Raw genomic sequence first — 12,281 nt, forward strand, 5'->3', positions numbered from 1 at the left:
GGTTAATGCACTGTATCTGGAGATTAGTGTGGAGGATATGCATTGGAGGGCATTGTTGATCACGTGGGAAAGAAATTGAATGGGAAGCCTTTCTGAGATGTTCTGGAGTGGAATTGCTCCTCCTCAGTGCAGATATGGAAGAAGTGGAGGAATTGGGTACAGGTCTATACTCGAGAGTAATCAGGAGAGCAAAAAGGGAACATGAAATAACTCCAGAAAATGGTTTAAGGTGAATCCAAAGAGATTATGCAAATACATCACAGATAAAAGAATAACCAGGCAGATCAACAAGGCAGTCTATGGAACCACTGAAGCTGGGAGAGATATTATGCGAGTATTTCACATTTTTTTTTACTGGAGAATGAAATGGAAGCTAGAGAGTTTGGAGAAATAAATAGTGATAACTTGATAAACGTCCATATGACAGAGAAGGTGGTACTGGATGTCTTAAATCGTATCAAGGTGGATAAATGAATGGGACCTGATCAGATGTATCTCAGACCATTGTGGAAAACTAGTGAGATCATTGCTGGACCCCTCCTGAGATGTTTGTATCATCGATAGTCGCAGGTGAAGTACTGAAGGATGGCTGCAATGATTTTAAAAACGTGGTAAGGAAAGGCCGGGAAACCTTTTCATAGAGTTTCCCTGAAAACCGTTCCTAGAGTTATTTCATGTCCCCTTTTTGTTCTCTTGATTTCCCTCAAGTATCGTCCTGTACTGAATTCCTCCAATTCTTCCATATCTGCACTCAGGAGGAGCAATTCCACTCCAGAACATCCCAGTGGCAGGCGAGTTGTTGGAAGGGACTCTGAGGAATAGGATTTACATGTGTTTGGAAAGGCAAGGCATGATTAGGGATAGTCAACACAGCTTTGTGCGTGGGAAATTGTGTCTCACTGACTTGATTGAATCTTTTGAAGAATGACAAAGATGATTGAAGGGAGACTGTGGACGTTGTCAATATGGACTTCAGAAAGACATTCAACAAGGTTCCGCAAAGCAGACTGGTTCCCAAGGTTAGATAACATGGAATGCATGGAGAACTAGCTATTTGGATACAAAATTGGCTTGAAGGTAGGAGACAGAGGGTGGTGATCGAGGGTTGCTTTGTTGTCTGGAAGCCTGTGAGCAGCAGTGTGCTGCAAGGATCGATGCTGGTATTTTTATGTAAATGATTTGGATGTGAATGAGGTATGGTCAGTGGGTTTACAGAAGACACCAAAATTGGAGGTGTAGTGGACAGCAAAGACGTTTACTTCAGTGTATAACGGGATCTTGATCAGATGGGGCAATGGGCTGAGGAATGGTAGACAGTATAATTTAAACACATGTGAGGTGCTGCATTTTGGAAAGGCAAATCAGGGCAGGACTTATACACTTAATGGGAAGGTCCTGGAGAGCTTTGCTGAACAAAGAAACCTTGGAGTGCAGGTTCATAGTTCCCAGGAAGTGGAGTCACATCTAGGCAGGGTAGTGAAGGCAGCGTTTGGCACACTTTCCACTGTTGGACAGAAGTTGTGATGTCCTATTGTGGCTGTATAGGACATTGATTTAAGGCTCTTCTGGAATTCTGTTTTCCGTTCCAGTCTCCCTCTTCTAGGAATGATATTGTGAAACTGGAAACGTTCAGAAAAGTTTTGCAAGGGCTTTGCTAGGTTTGGACGGTTTGAGCTACTAGGAAAGCCTAAACCGGCTGGGAATATTTTCCCTGGAGTGTTAGAGACTGAGAGGTGATCTTGTCAAGATTTATAAAATCATGATGGGCATGAATAAGGCGAACAGTCAGGGTCATTTTCCCATGTGTGATGGGCTCAAAACTAGAGGGCACAGCATAAGGTGTGAGGGAAAAGATTAAAAGGGGTCTTAGGGGCAACTTCTTCATGTCGAGGGTAGTGCTAGTATGGAATGAGCAGCCGGAGGAAGGGGGGGACGCTTGTACAATTACAACATTTAAAAGGCATCTGATTGGATATATTAAGAGGAAGGATTTCGAGGTATATGGGCCAGCTCCTGGCAAATGGGAATCCAGGATTCCTGGTTGGCATGCATGAGTTGGAGCGTGGGGATTGTTTCTGTGTTGTACATCTCTATGACACTAATAAATTAAACCAAAAAGATTTCTCTTTTGTGGAGATGCAACATAATTTCATATAATTCTCCTTGGAGCTGAGAAGGTTAAGCAGTGATTTCGACCAGGAGCAGATAGTTTTCAGGGATATTTAATTTACAGAAATTATAAACTTTTGTGACCGTTTTTAGTAACTACTTTCGTTGGCAAATAATGTAGGGTGAAAATATGAAGGTAGTTTTACTCAGTGAGTGTGAAGGGAGTGGGAGAGATAGCAGAGACTGGGAGAGAAATGGAGTTAGTGTGCACTGGGAGGGTTTATAACCACATGATCTAGGCTGCTAGACCTGAAATAGAAATTCGCAGTGAAATAAAATCAAAAGAACTGCAGGCGATATAAATCAGAAACAACAACCAGAAGGTGCTGGACAAGTTCAGCAAGTTTGGCAACATCTGTGAAGAGATTTTAGAGTTAATGTTTCTGATCCGGTGACCCTTCCTCAGAGCTGATAGTCGGAAACTATTGGTTTATATGCTGAAGGGTGTGGGGAGGAGGTAAGGTGTAAAGGATCGGTAGGGATAGAGTGAAAAGAAGAGTTGGATAAAGGAGTGGATAACAATGTTGTTGGGAGGGTGAATCACTGTTAAAGGAGACTTGGTGACTAACCAGAGGTAGTGTGTAATGGCAGGCTATGTGATAACAAAACCTGGTGTGTGGGGTAGAGGGCTAGGACAGGGGGCAGTTCAGGCTTGAAACTATTGAACTTGGTATTGAGTCCGGAGAGCTGCACGGTTCCCAAATGGAAAACGAGGTGTTGTTCTTCCAACTTTTGCTGATCTTTGCTGGAACCCTGCAGAAAGTGTGAGACAGATATTGGCCAGCGAACAGGGTAGTGTGTTAAAGTGGCAGTTAACTGGAAGCTCATGGTCTCTGGTTAAATGCAGAATATAGATTATCAGCCGGGATTTCTGCCAACTCCGAGATGCCACCATCAGACACGTTCCCTCCCCTCCCTTGTCCACCTACTGCAGGGACTGTTCCCTCTCGGTCACCATGGCCCTCTCCTCCATCGTTCTCAACATCACCCTCCCCACCCCAGCACCTTCCTTCTCAACATCACCCTCACCAACCCAGCCCCTTCCCCCTCAACATCCCCCTCCCCCACCCCAGCACCTTCCCCCTCAACATCACCCCCTCACCCCAGCACCTTCCCTCTCAACATACCCCTCACCAAGCCAGACCCTTCCCTCTCAACATCCCCCTCCCCACCCCAGCACCTTCCCTCAACATCGCCCTCCCTCACCCAAGCACCTTCCCTCTCAAATCCCCCCGACCCCAGCCCCTTTTTTCACAACATCCCCCTCCCCATCCCAGCACCTTCCATCTCAACAACCCCCCTCCCCACCTTAGCACCGTCCCTCCTAAAAACCCCTCCCCACACCAGCACCTTCCCCCTCAATATCCCCCTCCCCACCTGGGCACCTTCCCTCTCAACATCCCCCTCCCCACCCAAGCACCTTCCCTCACAACATTCCCCTCCCCAATCCCAACACCTTCCCCATCATCATCCCCCTCCCCACAACACCTTTCCTCCCAACATCCCCCTCCCCACCCCAGCACCTTTTCTCTCAACATCCCCCTCCCCACCTGAGCACCTTCTCTCTCAACATCCCCCTCCCCCAACCCAGCACCTTCCTCTCAACATCCCTCTCCCTACCCCAGCACTATCCCTCCCAACATCTCCCCTCCCCCACCCCAGCACCATCCCTCCCAACATCTCCCCTACCCCACCCCAGCACCTTCCCTCTCAACATCCCCCTTCCCCATCTCAGCACCTTCCCTCTCAACATGCCCCTCCCCATCTCAGCACCTTCCCTCTGAACATCCCCCTCCCCACCCCAGCACCTTCTCTCACAGCATCCCCCTCTCCAAACCCAGCAACTTCTCTCTCAACATCCCCCCTCCCCACCCCAGCACATTCCCTCTCAACAACCCCCTCCCCTACTCCAGCATCTGTTTTCGCAACATCCCCATCCACCACCCCTGAACCTTCTTTCTCAGCATCCCCCTCCCCACCTCAGTACCTTTCCAGTTATTACCATAAGAAGATAAGCACTGGGCACAGGAGAGGCAATGCAGCCCTTCGAACCAGCTCCATCATTCAATACCATGATGATTGAGCTCACCTCGGTCTCAGCTGGATTTTCCAGCCTGCTCTCTCTCACCCTTCAACTCATTGCAAATTAAACATCTGTATCTCTTCATTAAATTGACTCATTGTCCTGGCATCCACCACATTTTGAATAAGGAATTCCACAGAATTCCACTGAGATCGGTACATTCTTCTTCATGAGAATAGAATAGAGTCCCCATAGTGCAGAAACAGAGTATTCACCCATCGATTCCACACCAACCCTATGATGAGCATCCCATTCAGACACACCTACTCCCTGTAATCCTGCATTTCCTGTGGCTAATTGTCTAACCAGCACATGCATGAACACTATGGGCAATTTAGCATGGGCAATCCACCTTAACTGCACATCTTTGGACTGACTGAGGAAACTGGCGCATCCAGAGGAAACCCACACAGACATGGGGAGAACGTGTAAACACCACACGGTCACCTGAGTCTGGAATCAAACCTGGGTCCGTGACTCTGTGAGGCAGCACTTCTAACCATTGAGACACCTCTGCTTAAAGTCTGCTGCCCGTTATTTACCTCCTTATCCCCCAATTGGCTGAATCTCTTTTCCTTCCATCAGAAGTCGGTTTGTATAAGCGGATGTCTCCGTAAAACCCAGTGCCATCCCACATGTCCTGTGTGTCTGAATGGGATTCTAAAACACAACACCCTCCACCCACAAATTTCATTCACTTTCTAGAGACAGGTCTCCAGGGGCTGCATGGGGACTACAACTCCCACAATCCCTGAGGCAGGGAACATGCGTGTGTGGGGAATCCCGGCACTGTACATGTACAAAATATGGGCGGGTGTTGGAGCATGTGCTTTGGGGTAATTAGCGGAAAGCATTTCACACTGTGATTGGCTGGAGGAGGGACTATTTTGCTTATAGTATTGATCTTTTGCGGGGGTCAAAGTGTCACCACACCCATGTGGGACCAAGTTCCATCCCCAACTCGTTGTAATGCTGGGAATCGAACAATGGGAAACAAGGAAGGATCTGACCCATTCTCCCAGACTGTCCATTATCCCCTTCTGTCCAGGATCTGCCACCTCCCTTTCTGTTTCCTTTTGTCTCATTCTGTTGTTACATATTGACTTGCAGCAACTGAAGGGAAAGGAAGTGAACCCAGAATGGGTGCAGAGTCTAACCAGGGACGGGAAGTGGTGGCATGGATCTGTTTATCAGTAACTTCATGAGAATGGGGAGGGTGCATGTTAGGGGGTAGCAGAGTCAGAATGGTGGGAGAGAGTGAGGGGGCTGGAGAGTGACAGCTTTGGGGGAAGAAAAGGAAAAGGATATTCCAGAGAAACTAGAATTGTCTGTTCTGAATTTCTACTCTGTGCATATTCCTTTATACAGGGTGCTAGATGGTGAAGATTTGCAGACTGAAATCTCAAACTCATGTGCAGATTGTGATTAGGTTGACCAGCATCTGAAGAACCAAAGGTGGAGACTCACTGGGCCAAAATCCTATAACACTCAACACTCTCCCTAATAGCATTGTCCATCTATCTGCGCCAAATGGACTGTGAATGGTTCAAGACAGCAGCTCACGACCATCTTCTCAAGGGTAACGAGAGATGGGGAATAAATGCTGGCTGAGCCAGTGATGCCCATATACTGGAAATGGTTTCTATCTCTAGTTGCTGAAACCCAGTTGATGTTACTGCAGGATGATGAGGGACGCTGAGTGCATCCTCCAGGAGGCAGCACCATCACATTACCCCTGTCTACACCCACACAGTAACACAGCAACACCACTGGAACAAAAGGCAGTGAAGCCCATGGAACACTTAGATATAGTTCTTCGAGGTAAAGTCATGAAAGGGGATTGGGACACAGCAGGAACAGGAGACTGAGCTGGATGGTCAGCTGTTTCCCATTGAATGGTGGAGCAGGATTGAAAGGCTGAATGGCCACTGCCTGCTGCTGTGGGATATCGGTAAATTAATGTTACTTCTGCAAGTCTGCAATTCCATTCTACAAAGTAAAATGAACTCACACCAGTGTGTAATTGTTTTAGCCACGAGCTGAGTCAACAAGAATGGAAACGATGTGGAGGAAATATATAATTGTTTTTGTATTAGCTAAAACTGTATGTCAGAATGAAATGTGACTGCAAAACAATGGTAGACATTACGGGCAAGTAGATAAGATGTTGTGAGGGGATGAAGTTAAGCTAGATACGCCTGTACAAACAGTAGGTATAAACATCTGTTTCCCACTTTTACAGAGACAGAGGAACAAACCCCAATTAAAAGGGTCATAGGGATCAGAACGGCCTCGGGAAAGGCACAGATGAAGGGGGTAGATAATGATGAAGAAAGGATATGCCTAACAATGACCCTCAGCAGGATGAGGTCAAACAGCCTTGTGAGGCCAGAAATAAGCATTTTGTCACAGACAAGGCCGGATAAGGCAAGAGATAAACAGGGGTAATGGGGGCTGGTCTTAGGGAAGTGGAAGATGTAAACAGGGGAGGAGCAGTGTAAAACAAAAGAAATCAAATTATATAAATGTTGTGTATGAATTGAATTTGGTGTGTATGTCCTCTGCCTTATAGACACTGGACATCACACCCACTTGCAAGTGTAAAATAAATGACAGTACTGATTCAGATCTTGTCTCGGACTGAAATTGTTGAAGTGAGTGGGCTTTGTTTCTCACACTGCTATCTCCCAGGTATGTATATAGCCATGGAGCCCGGATAGGAAGAAGTAGGCAGGGCAGGGATTCTCCAGGAGATTGAACTTCCACAACAGTTTTGAGTGAGGGATGGTTTAATGGGTTTTATTTAACATTTGTCTTTTACACAAGGTTTGTGAATTTGGTTTTAAAATATTGTAGCTATTTATTCCGCAATAAATAAAACTAAAGAAAAAAGAAATGAAACTGTCTGAATATAACAGTTTTTAAAAATTTCAAACGTCCTGTCAAACAAAATCCTGTTTATTCCCGGACACTATCACTTTCCAGTTATTCAAATTCCCTCCCTGTCTGAACTTTTGGTCTGATTTAACTGCTTTTCAGTTCTCCATCTGTGAGCTGTGAAGTGTTCTTTCTCCCCCCATTTCTCCAACCCAGGCATGTTATCACACACAGCTGAGCAACCTTCCCACGTTCATCATTACACCATTTTGGGTTTTGTTAATGTATAATCACCAGCAGTAAACCACCCGTGTAACCAATTAAATATTTACAAACAAAGACCACTACGCGCAAAGCAAACCATTACAAACGACAGAGTGGGAAGGGACCAAATCAAAGTAGAGTTAGGGGTGAGGGGGCAGCAGTGGAGATAAAGCACTGTATCCCCTTCGATGCCCACCTCTATCTAAAGGCATCGAGAGCATTGATACATACCACGTGCTCCTTCTCCAAGGACACCCTGCTTTATCCTCAATCATAGAATAGAATCCCGACAGTGTGGCAGGAGAGCATAGGCCCATCAAACCCCACCAACCATCCAAAGAGCATCCCACCTGGAGCACTCCATCCCTGTAACACTGCATTTCCCATGGCTGATCCACCTAGTCTGCACATTCCTGGACACTGTGGACAACTTAGCACGACTGATCCAACTAACCAGCAAATCTTTGCACTGTGGGAGGAAACCAGAGCACCTAGAGGGTACCCACACTATCATGGGGAGAATGTGCAAACTCCACACAGGCTGTTGACCAAGGCTGGACTCCAACCTTGTACCTTGTGCTGTGAAGCAGCCGTGCTATAATCCCAATTTAAATCAAAACAGATGATCCCTGTTCATTGTCACATTGCTGTTTATTGGAGACTCTCTGCCCAGAGAGACATCCTGAGATTCAGAAAGAGACAATATAAATTCAGTCAACTCCAGCCGAGTTAATGTGATTAACAACAACATCAATACTCCAACAGCACTATCAGACCTCGTACCTACTCTATCATTTACGATTTTTAACCCATGGGAAGTTTGTTACCAGCTTCGATGACAGCCATAATGCTCTGACCACTTTGACGGAGCCAGTGCATGTCAGTTCGAATAATTATCAATAGACTGAATCGAAACAGGATGCCCCACAACAGGAAGTGCTCTGACACTCAATGCCCGTAATTCAAGATCATTTTCCTAAAACCACTCACGTCTGGTAATACCATTGAAGATATTTTATACAGTAACCTTTCATTGTCAATTGTCAGTTGCAGTCCATGAAGCAGCCAGTAACATGCATCAGTGAATTGAATTCTCACAGCAGCATTGCCCTGGCAGGAGAGATTGAGGAGCTTGAAGCTGTCTTCTCTGGAGTACCTAAACATGAAACACTTCAAATGAACAAAAATCTTCAAGTGCTCGAGAGGATAGATACAGGAAGGATGTGCTCCTAGGCTGGTGTGCCTGGAATAAAATAAGCACTAACTACGGTATCTTCACCCAGCATCCCCTTTAGCTGCATAAATGTTTAAGATTTATTTGCTGCTCTAATTCCACTCTCTTGATCACTCCCATTATTAACGGCTGTAAAAGTTGATGACTATGCAAATGTATAAAATTTAATTTAATCCATCCCAAAACCTCTCTGTACCTGTGTCTCACTTGTGCTCACCGAGACATTCATTCAATCTGACCTCTTTACAAACCCTGCCCTGATATTTCCTGAGAGGTCTTAGAATGAACTATTCACAGAATTGTTACTGTGCAAAAGGAGGCCAACTGGCTGATCAGCTCTCCAAAGGATCACCTCACCGAATGATATACTTATCCCTTTACCCCATAAACCTTCCCATTCGTCCCCTTCCAATAACACCGGCAAGTTCACAACTAACAACAGCGATTGGATTTGTTTTGTTTGTTCGTGGGATCACGGCATCACTTGCTGGGGCAGCATTTGTCATCCATTCTAACTGCCAAGAGATGGTTCAGAGTCAACCCCATTATTCAGGGTCTGGATTCACATGTTGGCTGGACCAGGTCAGAATTAATACAGTTTCCCAGACCAAATGACATGAAGAGTTAATTTCTGGCCTGTTACCTTATTTCTGAAAACATAATGAATAAGGTTTGCAGTTGATTTAAAACTGAAAGACCAAAATGGGTTTTATTCTGATTGAGTACATCCTGTTTTCTCAGTTGTTTTTGACAATCTCATTCCCATCGTACTAGAACCTGTTCCAGAGAGTGTTACAGAAAAGACAGAATGGTCAGCTGCAGCTGGTCACCTGACTGGTCACTGGACCCAAAGGTTCACTCTCCACAGATGCTGCCAGTTCTGTTGAATTTTTCCAGCAATGTCTGTTTTTGTTCCTGATTTCCCAGTATTTGCAGATGATCAGTTTTTCAATATTGATCTTGTCTGTTGCAGAGGAGTTTATTGATGAGTTTGGAGAGTTTTGAAAATTGCAAGTTAGGCCACAAATCAGCCATGATCTATTGAATGGCAGAGCAGGATTGAGGGGCTAAATGGCCTCCTCCTGTTCCAATGAAAGTTGTCCATCTGCAGCTCGTGGCAACATTTCCACTCACTGTTCACTTCACCTCCATGTCGAACACACTGTTATTGACTAAACAAACCTCCTGTGTTTGAACTAAACCTGCTCATGTTCAGAGGTTCCCTCTCCTGCCACCCGGGTTTAACTCTCATCATGGAACGCTGTCTCCTATTACTGCGGTGTGGGATATAGGTAAATTAATGTTACTTCTGCAATTCTGCAATTCCATTTTACAAAGTAAAATGAACTCACACCAGTGTGTAATTGTTTTAGCCACGAGCTGAGTCAACAAGAATGGAAACGATGTGGAGGAAATATATAATTGTTTTTGTATTAGCTAAAACTGTATGTCAGAAGGTAGACATTATGGGCAAGTAGATAAGATGTTGTGAGGGGATGAAGTTAAGCTAGATACGCCTGTACAAACAGTAGGTATAAACATCTGCTTCCCACTTTTACAAAAACACAGGAACATACCCCAATTAAAAGGGTCATAGGGATCAGAACGGCCTCGGGAAAGGCACAGATGAAGGAGGTAGATAATGATGAAGAAAGAATATGCCTAACAATGACCTACAGCAGGATGAGGTTAAACAGCCTTGTGAGACCAGAAATAAGCATTTTGTCACAGACAAGGCTGGATAAGGCAAGAGATAAACAGGGGTAATGGGGGCCGGTCTTAGGGAAGTGGACGATGTAAACAGGGGAGGGAGCAGTGTAAAACAATAGACATCAAATCATATAAATGTTGTGGATGAATTGAATTTAGTGTGTGTATGTCCTCTGCCTTTTTAGACACTGGACATCACACCCACTTGCAAGTGTAAAATAAATGGCACTACTGATTCAGATCTTGTCTCAGACTGAAATTATTGAAGTGAGTGGGCTTTGTTTCTCACAGCGGGAATGCCCACAAAGGACTCAGCCTGGAGTCTGTATCCCCTGGGATCCACAAACCCCGTTTATTTCCTCATTCCTCTTTCATTCTGGCTATTGACCTCTCAGTTTCAATCCATTCTCCTGTCATGCTCTTCAACATGCCCATGTGGGTGGACTAGAGGCAGCTGGGATTTAATGAAGGGAAGTGGGGATTAGGCGGAAACACGAGGAGAGGCGACAGCAAAGACAGTTCTCATTGAAACGGCAGAGTTTCTCCATGACCCAGTGAGTGGTGAGGCACCTGAGATTGTGGGGGGATGCAGATTCAATCGGGGATTTGGGAAAACACTCAGACACTGACCTGTCCATCTGATTGTTAACTCAGACAGATAGACAGAAAGAAAGATGCACATTTAGGTAGCAACTTTGATGACCTGGGGCAATGAAACATGCTTCTGACCTGATGATTTCAAACTCCAATTTCTGAAAACACAAACACAAAGCTTCCTATTTGTACCAGGCTGTCTCTCAGCCTCCTTTCTTCTTGAGAAAAACGTTTTGAGCTCTTCAGCCTTTCCTTGTAATTATAATCTCTATTTTCCCGTATGATTTGTAATTAAACCTTTATTATTTTCCTGTCCCTTATGAGTGATGCCAGCAGCAGAAACAGGTCCTGACCTGTGAGGAGTTTCAGCTGGAATATTTATATTTACAAATTCATTCTCACCCTCACATATAGTGTGAAATTGCTGTAAAACAGAAGGAAAGGAGAGAGTGAGAACCCACAGAAACACAAAGGTAGCATGAGTCCCTGAGCTGAACGAACCGGGCATTAGGAAAACGTGACGACAATCACAACCATTTATAATCACAGAAGCCCGTAGGTGTAGAAAGAGGTTATTTGGCCATCGAAGTCTGCAATTACCTGCTCTTCCACCCTACCCCCATAACCCCACATTTACCATGGCCAACTCAACCCACCTAACCTGCACACTACAGGTCATGCTAACACAGCCAACAGAGGAAACCTGTTCATCTGTCGGTGGGTCACAGATTACATCCAAATGCTCTGAATTGTGGATGAAGGCTCACAAATACTTGACTGACACAAATTCGCTGTTTCCAAAATAAAATCTGGGGGAAACTGCAGCCAGAAAGATTTCCAATTATCTCTGGAGGAAGAGAATTCAAAACTCGTGCCATTGACCCAGGGGGGGGCGCAGTGAAATTTACAGCAGCCTAGGAACCATCAGAAATGTAACAGGTTGTAAGTAAGGTGGGGGTAAGACAAGGACATAAAGACAGTCTGTCACACGGGGGAAGGCAGGAGAGATTAAACAGCAGAAATGGTAGTCCCTCAAGGCCACAGGGAATGGAGTTCGGGCTGGGAAAGAAACAAGGAAACGAGGTGTGCAGCTGCCAAAGAAATACTTTGAGAAAATAGATCATAATAACATAGAGGGCAGAGTTCACAGTCTGAAACTGTTGCTCTCATTGGTGAGTACAGAACGGTTTAAAGCCGGGGTCGTTCCATCACAGCCAACACATACAGGATAGGGCAAGTGGCTTCGATCTGTGCTGTAACTTTCTGATAATTTTATTCTGAATTTTGAGCTCAAGTCTAATGATGTTTAACTTCTCAAATTGGACTGGAGTTTAATATTCTGGAGAAATG

This window comes from Chiloscyllium punctatum, chromosome 24 (genome assembly GCF_047496795.1).
Source record: "Chiloscyllium punctatum isolate Juve2018m chromosome 24, sChiPun1.3, whole genome shotgun sequence".
Taxonomy (NCBI): Eukaryota; Metazoa; Chordata; class Chondrichthyes; order Orectolobiformes; family Hemiscylliidae; genus Chiloscyllium; species Chiloscyllium punctatum.